The sequence below is a fragment of the Pseudorasbora parva genome, chromosome 9 (genome assembly GCF_024679245.1).
Source record: "Pseudorasbora parva isolate DD20220531a chromosome 9, ASM2467924v1, whole genome shotgun sequence".
Classification (NCBI taxonomy): domain Eukaryota; kingdom Metazoa; phylum Chordata; class Actinopteri; order Cypriniformes; family Gobionidae; genus Pseudorasbora; species Pseudorasbora parva.
The window spans coordinates 29,675,504-29,692,134 of NC_090180.1; the positions used below are offsets into that span (position 1 = coordinate 29,675,504).

General features: G+C 33.3%; 1 protein-coding gene across 1 annotated transcript in view; it reads right to left on the reverse strand.

Moving 5' to 3' along the window:
• Nucleotides 1–16,631, reverse strand: part of ripk1l (receptor (TNFRSF)-interacting serine-threonine kinase 1, like) — a 50,155-nt gene that overhangs the window by 16,104 nt on the left and 17,420 nt on the right. The window lies entirely within an intron of this gene.

Genomic DNA, 16,631 nt, shown 5'->3' on the forward strand with positions numbered 1-16,631 from the left:
TTACTTAAGTAAAAAGCATGAGTTGATACTTCAACTTGTACAGAAGTATTTTTAAACCCTAGTATCTATACTTCCACTTGAGTAATGAATGAGAGTACTTTTGACACCTCTGGTCTTGAGTTTGTTATAATCACAAATGGGGCAAATGTTAACTATTCCAGCAGTGTTTTGGTCATTTTCACAAAAATAGTCATGGCCCTCAGAATATTTTATCTGAGCATGCAATATATCAAAAGAAAGAACAGCTTAAAAAAATGTTAATGTTTAAATTCTAGCTTGATGCATTCCTTTTTTAAATCAACACTTGAATGTGGGCAAGTTTCATTTAAAAAAAAGAAACATTTTGAGCAAAAAGCTGAGAAAGACTACATCTGGATCAGATTCAGAATGATCAAAACACAGATGGAGTCGATCAAGCTCATCAACACCCCCAAAGCTTCACACAGTCCTGTAGCTTGTCCTGGGTCGACATTTCATTTAGTAACATTAGGCTGTTTTGATTTATATGCTGTTTAATATTGATGATTGATCACATAATTTTTTATATGCATCTGCTTACATATGAGATCACTCGTTTCTGCTGCTTTTTTTCCTATGATTTGATCTGGAGATATTGTACTCGTTTAGGATATCCCTAATAGTGCCCCCAACCTTATAACAGTGATAACAAGGAAAGCCATAAAATCACATCAATGGCATAGAATCGTTTTCTCATAAAAGACACGGTAACTTCGTCAATGGCGGGGGAAAGGTTAAAGAGTTAGTTCACCCAAAAATTTAAATTATTTCATTAATTACTCACCCTCATGTCGTTGGACACCCGTAACACCTTCGTTCATCTTTGGAACACAAATGAAGATATTTTTGTTGAAAGCTGATGGCTTTGAAAGGCTTCAGAAAGGCCTCCATTGGCATTCAGTATATTTCCACTGACCCACTCACAGGACCCATAAAACGCACTAAAGACGTCGTTACAAAGTCCATCTCACTACAGTGGCTGTACAATAATCCTACGAAACGACGAGAATTGTTTTTGTGCAGGAAAAAAAATCAAAATTATGACTTTATCCGCCAAGTTATTGTCTTCCGTGTAGGTCTCGGACGTGAACTCACATGGAAATCACGCGATAGCGGCACTCCTCCTCTTCCGGGTCATGTATTCAAACGGTGGATCTGCGTCATATTCTCGCACATGCGTCGAGTTCACGTCAATAACTTGGCGGATAAAGTCAGTAGTTCATATACTATAGCAAGTGTCAAAATGATTGATGGTGACCTTTGACCTACCACGCCCCCTTCGTCCCCCTCCCCCCACAGACCACCCAGGTTGTTCCCCTCCCCCACCGACCACCCACGTTGTCGTCACCTTTGACCTTATGTATACTCTGGGGGTCAATATGACCTTTGAGGTTAAATGTTTGAAATTCCGGTGATGACTTCTGACCTGTGATTGTTTTCGGTAGTGATCAAATGAAAGACTGATGGTTTTGAACTTTGACTCTGCAATTTGAGCTTTGATTTCAGGGAGGTCCAGACCACGTGAGGTGCTTTTGCATTCCATGGCAAGTGACAATACGATTGTATAATCATAGGACGACAGGCTTTTCCTCTCTCTCTCTCTCTTTCTGACACACACACACACACACACACACACACACACACACACACATACACACACACACACACGAAATTGGTTTTATAAAGGGAAATGCATTTCTATTTTAAATGTACTGGAAACAAAATATATATTATTTATAATACCATTTATTTTACTAAAATATACTGAAAATAGAAAACAAATTTCATTTTTTCAGAGAGCAGACAAAAACTGGTCCTTTTACATTCATGTATATACATTAGATGTTTTACAAGACAAAAACAAACATTATTTTACTAAAATGTAATGAAACATTGTGAATCAAATATTAGTGTAGCTGTATGAATATATAAAAAAAATTCAGAGAGCGGACAAAAGTGGTACTTTTACATTCATGTACATTAAATGATTGTATTACAAAGAAAATACAGGTTTTAAAGTTGAAAAATCATTCTCTCCCTCTCACTGACCAAGACACCAAGACGTGTTGAGGGAGGTGTCACAGCCACAGCAGACGGGGGAGGTAGCATTCTATGGACAAGACAAAGTCTAAGACTTTTGCCAGAAATGCTTGTTTCAGTCAAAGCATTATATGGCCACAGTCTATGTAAGGCTTTAACTTTAAAATTCAGCATATTTTCATAACAGTTTAAATATGTTCTTTTAAAATGAAACGTTTTAAATAAATTCATATTTTTAATCTAACAGTTGTAATCATTTAGATGATTACATTCATTATGCATACAGACATCTGTATAAAGAAATACACCCCTTTATAAATGGGTTTATAAAGCTTAAACCTAAAGTCTATCAATTACACCGTTTGTTCCATTTTTTACTTTTACATTTATACAAAACCTTCAAGCAAGATTTTAAATACATCTTTATATATGGTTTTAGATCAAATATCTTTGACAACAACATTGCTTTAGTCTAGGAAAATCATCACACTCAATAACAATGATAAACCCATCACTAAAATTCACTGAAACATTGTGAATATTTATAAACATTACAAATATTGATTCTATATATATTTTGTGTACAAAAGTGATACTTTTACATACATGTATATTGAATGAATATATTACAAAGAAAAATACTGTTTAGTTGAAATGTTGAAAATCATTCTCTCTCGTAAAACGCTGGTGAAATTGGAGCAAACTCTGGGGCACTTCCACATGTTTGGTTTCCTACATGTTTTATGGAGGCTTTCCATGGACATGATGACTTTTTTACTGTAACTGTGCATCCCAGGCAGACATCTAAACACAGGGCATTTTTGACATTTTCAAAAATGTAATAATAAATCATTTCATGTAATTTATAAGCTGTTTTGTACATGGGTCAAATTTTATTAGGGGAATACCTGAACCACACACACACGCACACACACGCACACGGTAATTGGTTCTAAAAAAGGAACTTATCTCTATTTTAAATGAATTGTTTATAAATAAAATTAAATACACAATGAATAATAACAAATATGTTACTACAATTATTTGAACACTTTATAGTTCTAGTTTTAGCTAAATATAAAAATAAAAATACCTTACATTTTCAAAGAGTTGAAGAAGATAAAAAGCAAATAGTTTAAGTTGAAACCCCCTGAGATCCTCCAGGGTACTCCAGTATGAAATGAATGCTTCAGACCCTCTCTGGACGGGAGGGGTTACAGCTGAGACTCTGAGCATCATGTTAAGTTAGTCTGCCAATGCCTTTCCAGAGCCATTATTTTGTTCATACTCATTTTTTTTTTTCAAAGTATAATCTTCAAAGTTTAAATTACATCTAAATCAAATCTTAAAAGTTTGAATAAAGTCTTCTAAAGTAATCTTCTTAACCTTCCTATAAGACAACTGTGTAACATCTGATGCCACATTGTAGGAATGATTTCCTTAAATTCCACCTAAAGTATATTCTTACTAAAATTGTCTGTTCTAAAACTTCAGCTCGTTTAAAATTGTAAATCTTAGATCTTATTTTTACAAATATTCAAGTATGTCTTGATTAATAACCATTAACAATGGATGAACCCGTGCAATGAAACATGTTTGTCACAAATCTGTTGTTTAAAGATAAAAATAAAGTAGAAATATGTCATTTGTTTTAAATAGATTCCTATTATGAAGGAATTTGAACGACACACAGTCATTAATGGCAGCTTCAGGCTGTAGGTGATGTGGTGATTTGAAGACCAGATGTTTCTCTTTGGTCAATGGAAACTTGAGTAAAGTCCGTCTTGAGTAAATATTTGACTCTAGTGCTTTTGCAGGGTGTTAAAGACCCTACAAGGTTTGTTTTGTTGTTGTTTTTTGTTTTCAACCAGAATGATTCAAAAATGTGAGGTCTTCAGAAATCGTGACTTCTGGGGTCAATGGGTCTCCTGGGAATACTTATTTGACCTTAAAACCAAATATTTAGCTGGTGGCTTCTGACACAGTTATTCGGTACTTTTATAAATGTCATAGGTTCATGCTACTTTTATCAGCCTGATAAACCTGCAGTTAATACATTATGACTATCATGCTACCAAATACGTTTGACTCAATGATTTTAAGAAAAAGCGATGTTTTAAAAATACAACTAAACCAGATTATTTTCTCTTTCGACATTTTAGAAAATCAAGAATAAGATCTGTTAAGAAAAAATATTTTCTCTGTGGTGTTGGAATAGGCCTAGGTATTTTTTAACTATCATATCAGGCATGTTACAATCATGCAGTACAAGGATTCAGATGAAGCTTCTTATCAAACAAAGAAAATAATATTTATTTTTCACTTGTGAATATGTTTCAACATGAGTTATACATTTGCACGCTAGTATCACACTTGCCGTTTTAATAGTCTTTACTATAATTGCCTTATGCATCCCAATCCAGCTAAGTTATCAGTTGTTTCAGCTGTTTATCACCAATGTCTTTTTACTTAGTTTTCCTTTATTATTATCGTCTCAATTAAATAGATATCGATTAAAGCTCATTGGCATTGCTTCTTCCCTATACAGATACAATCCAAACATGTTCTTTGTAGGAATTATGTGGGCACACAACTCTGCGTAAATTCAAGGAAGAAAGCAGTGACATTGGATAAGAAAAAGTGTTCACTTTATTGTTATATGCATTTTCCTCCCATTGCCTATTCTTAGTCGTATGATCAAGATTACTGTTTACACTTTATTCATCCATCTGTATATGTTTTTAGGTAAAGAGTCCTATCTGGTTGTTGTCAGTGCAAGTCTGTGCAAATCATTTTAAGCTTCTTTATTAAATGTAAGACCAAACTTATTTGATTTATTTTGAAAAACCTACATTTCAAACGATTTACCTCCAATGTTCCACAACCACAGGGAAAACACATTGTTTGTAGAACTCATGAAGCCTAGTCGTGGTGAATTTTTCTCACCAAGAACACAAAACTTTGTGCTTACCAAACAAGTGCTGTTTTTTCTACATTTTGACTATTTTTGTAAGTATCGTGTAATTTTAGAGGATTTACTAAAATATAATACCCAATGTTTGTAATTTTTACTACTCCAGATTGATCGTATTTAGTCAAATTTCAGATGACCATTTTGTTTGTTGGACTTTTGTTTGAGAACCATCAACATTATAGGAATAAATGAAACTTAAGAAATGACATGACAGTCTTTCTATTTGAGAGTGTTTGACTAAAGTAATATTTCTTTTAGTGTCACTACAGTTTCGGTCTCATCTGCGATGAGGAATCACATGAACCATCAACATGAAAAGTAAGTCTTGCTGTTCTAGACTTACAAACACACTTGGGGACACTAAAATTATGATCCAAGTTATTCAACTAAATATACAAACAAAATTTATGAATTAGGGTCTTATTTAATTCTATAAACTATAATACTGATCTGCCAACATTGACGCTATATAATAAATTAAAATAAGCTGATAACATCACTGTTTACTCCACAACGACTGTACAGCCGAATCAGATTTTGTTGCAAAATTGTCCTGTTTGACACTGTGGAGCTGCTTTGACACAATCGTGATTGTAAAAGCGAAATAAATGAAGGTGATTGATTGATTGTTCTGCAGCTGAACCATATACGCCTGTTACATTCATTAAAGTTTGCTCTTGTTAAACCAAGTTACACTCCTCTCGTACAGGTTATAAATAAATTTTGAACATTAGCCTTATACTTAGCCTATTATCTAGGCAAAAAAATCAAGAAGTACATTTACGAAAGTAGCATTTTATAATCAATTTAGGAAAAAACATTCACAAGCAACTGTGAAAATGTGCCAATTTTGGATTTGTAAATAATGATTTTTACTACTCCACTGGATAGTCAACAAATTTAGATGATTTCAAATGTGTGACCAAACTCTTCTTTTGACAAACCAACATTTAACGAATCGTTTCTTTCAACAGCCCAACTGACATTAAAGATTAAGACATGTTGTCAACTATCATTAACAACTGAGCCTGACGTACTACACATTGGTTGTAGTAAACAAGATCTGTCCGATTTGTTAGTGGGATTGTACCACATCAACATAACCTGCTCCTTGTTTTAGGTTATAGATACATTCAAGCATAATCTTTATGCAACAATTAGTACGCGTGTACAATTTACAACAAATATTTACCACGGATAACATTTAGCTATAATGAAATCATAATACAGAAATCCTTTCTTCTGATCTATTGTAAAAGTTTGTAAAGTAGATTTTTTCCCTGCCAGTAGATGACAGTTTTATATGTTGTTTCTTTGTACAGTTTTTAGATGAAGACTCTTTGAGCACAGTCAAACAGAAATATGATGATCGCAAGCCTCATAATGCGTCAACATGAAAAGCAAGTCTTGATGTTTTTTCTGACATTTACACTTATTGCACTTAAATCATGTCCATCTATTACACTGTTACAACATGTTGCATTTGATAATGCGTCTCTAAATGCATTTCTGATAAAAAATAAACAATTTTAGTAGTTATTTTAAGTGAGTAGTTGGTTGATTCAGGCCGTTTTATTTTCCCCCGTGCCAGTCTTTTAGGCATCTGCCTTTTCATTTGAATCCATGAAACAATGTGTCTTCATGTTTGTCTCAATAATTTGTTCTACATTTAGGAAACGGTTTTTGTCCTTCATCACCATCTCTTAATTTATGTTTTTTTTTTTTTTTTTTACAATTTTAAATATTTGTTCAACTTAAATATTAGTCATTTACAAAGCTTTCAGGCAGGATATCTTATTATGATACTGGTACACGTCCTTGGTAGTCGGGTATCTGTAAAAACAGTAAATGAGCGACGTGATTAGATCGTTGTCCATTAATAAAACACTTCATCGTCATTAGGACAAACTCAGTTTGTTTTCATAGTATTCATAAATACTGTCAAACAGATGTAGCCATGCAAAACTTTATGGTAATGAATAGGCTAAATAAACACAAATGATCATTCTAACTCTTTCAAACACCAGACTGATCCCAGGTTAGTAAACCTCAAATCACACAATAGTTATCTTGACTTTAACGGCGCTACTGTTTTTGTTCTTGTGCACACATGCACCGTAAAAATTTTCATCGCAGTAGACTGACCAAACCAATTTTATGCTTGATTTTGTTAAAAGTGTTTCACCATGGTTACAATTTTTTTAAAACATCACCATTCTTTTTCGTCTGTAATTTTAATTATGTGCATGTTTGTTTTTCTTTTGTTTTTCCCCCTTTCCACTTTGTCTGAACACCAAGCGAACGCTATGTTTTCTCGACATCTCTTTGTTCGCATACAGCATTTGGTTGATTTAATAAAACAATGCATTATACCACATTATTCACTTGAATAATTTACAATCTATATTATCCTATTTTATACTACCATAATTATGTTTTTGGAGGGGGAAAGAATGCGCCTCAAGGTTATTTTAAACATTTTATTTTGGGTAGTAATACTATTTTTAACTAGCTCAGACACAACAATAAAACAACATCAGGTTAAGTGATTCAGCCTTTTATTTCATCAATATGTTGTTAAATATACATTGAAGTAGTGAAGAAAATGATAAAATGACATAGCATCCATAAAGCAAAACAATAAATATGCCATTACAGGTGGTCCAACCAGAAAAGAAAATCTCTGCACGCTATCATGTTTTGGTCTAGTATGTAGTTGACCATCATTTCAACTATTTCATCAATGACAGTTTTCTCATTTTTTAACACCAGTGACATACATACATCTGATACATATGTACAAATACAGAGTATTTCTGTTACTCCTAGCTCGTCGCTACAATCACACATCACATCGAAAACTTTTCTGAGGAATACACAGAAAGGCTCTTTAGTACTATGACACACACGAGTCATATCAGGCCATGAATTTGTCAGGTCTCTTATGTTTTCCATTTTATGTTTGAGATTTTTTACACGTGTACCTTGAGCAGTCATTATCCGGTTCACGTACGGATTCGATAATCTTTTGCATCAATCCGACCATCTGGCCTCTGTAAAGGTCTTTAAACATTGAATCAATGGAGTTCTTTTGACTGCATACAGCCCCCATATTATTGGGGTCTTGGTTACAGTCCAAAAGCTTTTGTGCAGCCATTTCAGAAATCCACTGTGTTGTAGACGCCCTCTTCAGAATTCAACTTTGTGCACGGTATAAACTTTGTTCCCTATTTGATGCTGAAAGATTTTATTAGTTCCTGGAATCTCCTCTGATTGAGTCTTCTGTCCACAATTGTCCAGGCCTTGCACTTGCTCTCAAGTTTGGGTTTTGGGTCTGATTCCTCAAACTGTTAAATCGAAGAAGAACAGTATTCATCAGGCTCAGACAAACAGGAATGTTGACTTTGTAGGTCAGTAGATTGTATTCCTTCAACTTTTGACATTGCAGTAGCTCAACCGCTCGCACCGATGCAGTCGTCCAACCTGATATGAGAGTTGCTCTAGATCCCTTCGGTTAGGTACCCAGGTTTGTTGCCATAACTGAGCTCTGCGCAGAGTTTATCAAGACGACCGATTGGGGACCCGCCCCCACCCCCTGCTGTGTGGGTGTATGGGATACTCTTCAGAAAGTAATAAAATCAAGGCAAAGCATGTTTATTTATATAGCACATTTCATACACAATGTTAATTCAAAGTGCTTTACATAGAAATCAATTAAAATAATGATAACATATGCATAAGAAATAAGAATACCGTGTGTCAGAATTAATATATATATATATATATATATTAATTAGAATAGAATGAATATATATTAATTAATATATATATATATATATATATATATATATATATATATATATATTATATATATATATATATATATAAAATGATGATAGTAGATTCTCTAAAGTCAGGGTACCCCTATCTGAGGTGGAGCAAGTTCGCAATGTCTCCTGGACCTTACGTTCAAGGACGGGCTCCTGTAGGGGATATGACCTATGCCTGCAGGGCTTCCTCTTTCTTGAGTCCGCTTCTTTACACGGTCTGACACCATTTTACCCATGCCTTTAGCACGTTGCGACGCTGTCAGCGACGACTTGTACCATTAACCCTTAGAATAATTATGCCTCACTCTTCACAAGTGGAATGAAGTTAAGCACACTGCTCTCCTTTTCCAATCTCTAAATAACTAATACTCACAATGAACCAGAAGCTACATGAATACGTCTGCATATGTCAACACTATTATTTTACATACATATTATTTATTATTATTTAATATATATTATCACTCAATCCAGTTGGTGACTTTTTCATTAAAGATTACGAGATCAAAAACAAAAATACTGGTGAATTGTTCATAATGAAAAGAATTTGTTCTTAAGTTCCATAATATATAGAGAGTAGATTTGATTTTATTGTAATTCTTGATAATAAAATGATTTAAAGGTAACTTCTATACTTAAGATAATGTTAAGATGTTTAGATAGTTGATGTCAATATCTTATGTATGATTAAAACACAATGTATTGCACAAAACACATTAATAATAATTTTTCTAAACATACAAACAATATTCTACCATCAAAATAATGGCGGTAACATACAGATTCTAGTTTTCAGATGCAGTTCGTATTAAACAAAATAATGATAATGTCTAGTAAGACGAAAACAGAAGGGCTCATTACGATATTACGGAAATAGAGTTAGTTTTTGCTATGTTCCTATTCAACTCAAATTGAGGCTTATCACCACGACTTAAAATGAATTAAACTCAACTCTGCTGTTTTGGGGCCCCTTTATAAGCTTTGACATGCTCTGAAATTTGTGCTTTTTAAGTTGTTTATAACACATTAATGGCTTTTTAGAAATATATTGGACATGCGTCTATTCAGAATAACTTGCGAGCAGCAGCCTTTTTTTTGGGCCCAACTTGCCAAAGTTGGGGTGACAGGCAAAAGGTTAAATACCAAAATCAGTAGGTAGGGCCTGTAGCTTTGAGGTGACTAAAGATAGTGTGACGCCTTCAATAGTCATAAAAACATGAGATTAATCATTTCACAGTTTTTAGTATTCTTAATGGTAAAACGTGTAAAATAAAATGTTTAAAAGAACCTTGAGGCGCATTCTTTCCCCCTCCAAAACATAATTATGGTAGTATAAAATAGGATAATATAGATTGTAAATTATTCAAGTGAATAATGTGGTATAATGCATTGTTTTATTAAATCAACCAAATGCTGTATGCGAACAAAGAGATGTCGTGAGCACATAGCGTTCGCTTGGTGTTCAGACAAAGTGGAAAGGGGGAAAAACAAAAGAAAAACAAACATGCACATAATTAAAATTACAGACGAAAAAGAATGGTGATGTTTTAAAAAAAATTGTAACCATGGTGAAACACTTTTAACAAAATCAAGCATAAAATTGGTTTGGTCAGTCTACTGCGATGAAAATTTTTACGGTGCATGTGTGCACAAGAACAAAAACAGTAGCGCCGTTAAAGTCAAGATAACTATTGTGTGATTTGAGGTTTACTAACCTGGGATCAGTCTGGTGTTTGAAAGAGTTAGAATGATCATTTGTGTTTATTTAGCCTATTCATTACCATAAAGTTTTGCATGGCTACATCTGTTTGACAGTATTTATGAATACTATGAAAACAAACTGAGTTTGTCCTAATGACGATGAAGTGTTTTATTAATGGACAACGATCTAATCACGTCGCTCATTTACTGTTTTTACAGATACCCGACTACCAAGGACGTGTACCAGTATCATAATAAGATATCCTGCCTGAAAGCTTTGTAAATGACTAATATTTAAGTTGAACAAATATTTAAAATTGTAAAAAAAAAAAAAAAAACATAAATTAAGAGATGGTGATGAAGGACAAAAACCGTTTCCTAAATGTAGAACAAATTATTGAGACAAACATGAAGACACATTGTTTCATGGATTCAAATGAAAAGGCAGATGCCTAAAAGACTGGCACGGGGGAAAATAAAACGGCCTGAATCAACCAACTACTCACTTAAAATAACTACTAAAATTGTTTATTTTTTATCAGAAATGCATTTAGAGACGCATTATCAAATGCAACATGTTGTAACAGTGTAATAGATGGACATGATTTAAGTGCAATAAGTGTAAATGTCAGAAAAAACATCAAGACTTGCTTTTCATGTTGACGCATTATGAGGCTTGCGATCATCATATTTCTGTTTGACTGTGCTCAAAGAGTCTTCATCTAAAAACTGTACAAAGAAACAACATATAAAACTGTCATCTACTGGCAGGGAAAAAATCTACTTTACAAACTTTTACAATAGATCAGAAGAAAGGATTTCTGTATTATGATTTCATTATAGCTAAATGTTATCCGTGGTAAATATTTGTTGTAAATTGTACACGCGTACTAATTGTTGCATAAAGATTATGCTTGAATGTATCTATAACCTAAAACAAGGAGCAGGTTATGTTGATGTGGTACAATCCCACTAACAAATCGGACAGATCTTGTTTACTACAACCAATGTGTAGTACGTCAGGCTCAGTTGTTAATGATAGTTGACAACATGTCTTAATCTTTAATGTCAGTTGGGCTGTTGAAAGAAACGATTCGTTAAATGTTGGTTTGTCAAAAGAAGAGTTTGGTCACACATTTGAAATCATCTAAATTTGTTGACTATCCAGTGGAGTAGTAAAAATCATTATTTACAAATCCAAAATTGGCACATTTTCACAGTTGCTTGTGAATGTTTTTTCCTAAATTGATTATAAAATGCTACTTTCGTAAATGTACTTCTTGATTTTTTTGCCTAGATAATAGGCTAAGTATAAGGCTAATGTTCAAAATTTATTTATAACCTGTACGAGAGGAGTGTAACTTGGTTTAACAAGAGCAAACTTTAATGAATGTAACAGGCGTATATGGTTCAGCTGCAGAACAATCAATCAATCACCTTCATTTATTTCGCTTTTACAATCACGATTGTGTCAAAGCAGCTCCACAGTGTCAAACAGGACAATTTTGCAACAAAATCTGATTCGGCTGTACAGTCGTTGTGGAGTAAACAGTGATGTTATCAGCTTATTTTAATTTATTATATAGCGTCAATGTTGGCAGATCAGTATTATAGTTTATAGAATTAAATAAGACCCTAATTCATAAATTTTGTTTGTATATTTAGTTGAATAACTTGGATCATAATTTTAGTGTCCCCAAGTGTGTTTGTAAGTCTAGAACAGCAAGACTTACTTTTCATGTTGATGGTTCATGTGATTCCTCATCGCAGATGAGACCGAAACTGTAGTGACACTAAAAGAAATATTACTTTAGTCAAACACTCTCAAATAGAAAGACTGTCATGTCATTTCTTAAGTTTCATTTATTCCTATAATGTTGATGGTTCTCAAACAAAAGTCCAACAAACAAAATGGTCATCTGAAATTTGACTAAATACGATCAATCTGGAGTAGTAAAAATTACAAACATTGGGTATTATATTTTAGTAAATCCTCTAAAATTACACGATACTTACAAAAATAGTCAAAATGTAGAAAAAACAGCACTTGTTTGGTAAGCACAAAGTTTTGTGTTCTTGGTGAGAAAAATTCACCACGACTAGGCTTCATGAGTTCTACAAACAATGTGTTTTCCCTGTGGTTGTGGAACATTGGAGGTAAATCGTTTGAAATGTAGGTTTTTCAAAATAAATCAAATAAGTTTGGTCTTACATTTAATAAAGAAGCTTAAAATGATTTGCACAGACTTGCACTGACAACAACCAGATAGGACTCTTTACCTAAAAACATATACAGATGGATGAATAAAGTGTAAACAGTAATCTTGATCATACGACTAAGAATAGGCAATGGGAGGAAAATGCATATAACAATAAAGTGAACACTTTTTCTTATCCAATGTCACTGCTTTCTTCCTTGAATTTACGCAGAGTTGTGTGCCCACATAATTCCTACAAAGAACATGTTTGGATTGTATCTGTATAGGGAAGAAGCAATGCCAATGAGCTTTAATCGATATCTATTTAATTGAGACGATAATAATAAAGGAAAACTAAGTAAAAAGACATTGGTGATAAACAGCTGAAACAACTGATAACTTAGCTGGATTGGGATGCATAAGGCAATTATAGTAAAGACTATTAAAACGGCAAGTGTGATACTAGCGTGCAAATGTATAACTCATGTTGAAACATATTCACAAGTGAAAAATAAATATTATTTTCTTTGTTTGATAAGAAGCTTCATCTGAATCCTTGTACTGCATGATTGTAACATGCCTGATATGATAGTTAAAAAATACCTAGGCCTATTCCAACACCACAGAGAAAATATTTTTTCTTAACAGATCTTATTCTTGATTTTCTAAAATGTCGAAAGAGAAAATAATCTGGTTTAGTTGTATTTTTAAAACATCGCTTTTTCTTAAAATCATTGAGTCAAACGTATTTGGTAGCATGATAGTCATAATGTATTAACTGCAGGTTTATCAGGCTGATAAAAGTAGCATGAACCTATGACATTTATAAAAGTACCGAATAACTGTGTCAGAAGCCACCAGCTAAATATTTGGTTTTAAGGTCAAATAAGTATTCCCAGGAGACCCATTGACCCCAGAAGTCACGATTTCTGAAGACCTCACATTTTTGAATCATTCTGGTTGAAAACAAAAAACAACAACAAAACAAACCTTGTAGGGTCTTTAACACCCTGCAAAAGCACTAGAGTCAAATATTTACTCAAGACGGACTTTACTCAAGTTTCCATTGACCAAAGAGAAACATCTGGTCTTCAAATCACCACATCACCTACAGCCTGAAGCTGCCATTAATGACTGTGTGTCGTTCAAATTCCTTCATAATAGGAATCTATTTAAAACAAATGACATATTTCTACTTTATTTTTATCTTTAAACAACAGATTTGTGACAAACATGTTTCATTGCACGGGTTCATCCATTGTTAATGGTTATTAATCAAGACATACTTGAATATTTGTAAAAATAAGATCTAAGATTTACAATTTTAAACGAGCTGAAGTTTTAGAACAGACAATTTTAGTAAGAATATACTTTAGGTGGAATTTAAGGAAATCATTCCTACAATGTGGCATCAGATGTTACACAGTTGTCTTATAGGAAGGTTAAGAAGATTACTTTAGAAGACTTTATTCAAACTTTTAAGATTTGATTTAGATGTAATTTAAACTTTGAAGATTATACTTTGAAAAAAAAAAATGAGTATGAACAAAATAATGGCTCTGGAAAGGCATTGGCAGACTAACTTAACATGATGCTCAGAGTCTCAGCTGTAACCCCTCCCGTCCAGAGAGGGTCTGAAGCATTCATTTCATACTGGAGTACCCTGGAGGATCTCAGGGGGTTTCAACTTAAACTATTTGCTTTTTATCTTCTTCAACTCTTTGAAAATGTAAGGTATTTTTATTTTTATATTTAGCTAAAACTAGAACTATAAAGTGTTCAAATAATTGTAGTAACATATTTGTTATTATTCATTGTGTATTTAATTTTATTTATAAACAATTCATTTAAAATAGAGATAAGTTCCTTTTTTAGAACCAATTACCGTGTGCGTGTGTGTGCGTGTGTGTGTGGTTCAGGTATTCCCCTAATAAAATTTGACCCATGTACAAAACAGCTTATAAATTACATGAAATGATTTATTATTACATTTTTGAAAATGTCAAAAATGCCCTGTGTTTAGATGTCTGCCTGGGATGCACAGTTACAGTAAAAAAGTCATCATGTCCATGGAAAGCCTCCATAAAACATGTAGGAAACCAAACATGTGGAAGTGCCCCAGAGTTTGCTCCAATTTCACCAGCGTTTTACGAGAGAGAATGATTTTCAACATTTCAACTAAACAGTATTTTTCTTTGTAATATATTCATTCAATATACATGTATGTAAAAGTATCACTTTTGTACACAAAATATATATAGAATCAATATTTGTAATGTTTATAAATATTCACAATGTTTCAGTGAATTTTAGTGATGGGTTTATCATTGTTATTGAGTGTGATGATTTTCCTAGACTAAAGCAATGTTGTTGTCAAAGATATTTGATCTAAAACCATATATAAAGATGTATTTAAAATCTTGCTTGAAGGTTTTGTATAAATGTAAAAGTAAAAAATGGAACAAACGGTGTAATTGATAGACTTTAGGTTTAAGCTTTATAAACCCATTTATAAAGGGGTGTATTTCTTTATACAGATGTCTGTATGCATAATGAATGTAATCATCTAAATGATTACAACTGTTAGATTAAAAATATGAATTTATTTAAAACGTTTCATTTTAAAAGAACATATTTAAACTGTTATGAAAATATGCTGAATTTTAAAGTTAAAGCCTTACATAGACTGTGGCCATATAATGCTTTGACTGAAACAAGCATTTCTGGCAAAAGTCTTAGACTTTGTCTTGTCCATAGAATGCTACCTCCCCCGTCTGCTGTGGCTGTGACACCTCCCTCAACACGTCTTGGTGTCTTGGTCAGTGAGAGGGAGAGAATGATTTTTCAACTTTAAAACCTGTATTTTCTTTGTAATACAATCATTTAATGTACATGAATGTAAAAGTACCACTTTTGTCCGCTCTCTGAATTTTTTTTATATATTCATACAGCTACACTAATATTTGATTCACAATGTTTCATTACATTTTAGTAAAATAATGTTTGTTTTTGTCTTGTAAAACATCTAATGTATATACATGAATGTAAAAGGACCAGTTTTTGTCTGCTCTCTGAAAAAATGAAATTTGTTTTCTATTTTCAGTATATTTTAGTAAAATAAATGGTATTATAAATAATATATATTTTGTTTCCAGTACATTTAAAATAGAAATGCATTTCCCTTTATAAAACCAATTTCGTGTGTGTGTGTGTGTATGTGTGTGTGTGTGTGTGTGTGTGTGTGTGTGTGTGTGTGTCAGAAAGAGAGAGAGAGAGAGGAAAAGCCTGTCGTCCTATGATTATACAATCGTATTGTCACTTGCCATGGAATGCAAAAGCACCTCACGTGGTCTGGACCTCCCTGAAATCAAAGCTCAAATTGCAGAGTCAAAGTTCAAAACCATCAGTCTTTCATTTGATCACTACCGAAAACAATCACAGGTCAGAAGTCATCACCGGAATTTCAAACATTTAACCTCAAAGGTCATATTGACCCCCAGAGTATACATAAGGTCAAAGGTGACGACAACTTGGGTGGTCGGTGGGGGAGGGGAACAACCTGGGTGGTCTGTGGGGGGAGGGGGACGAAGGGGGCGTGGTAGGTCAAAGGTCACCATCAATCATTTTGACACTTGCTATAGTATATGAACTACTAAAGTCATTATTTAGATTTTTTTTTGCGCACAAAAACTATTCTCGTCAATTCATCAAATTATTGTACAACCCCTGTAGTGAGATGGACTTTGTATCAATGTTTTTAGTGCCTTTATGGGTCTTGTGAGTGGAAATATACTGAATGCCAATGGAGGCCTTTCTGAAGCCTTTCTCAGCCATCAGCTTTCAACAAAAATATCTTCATGTGTGTTCCGA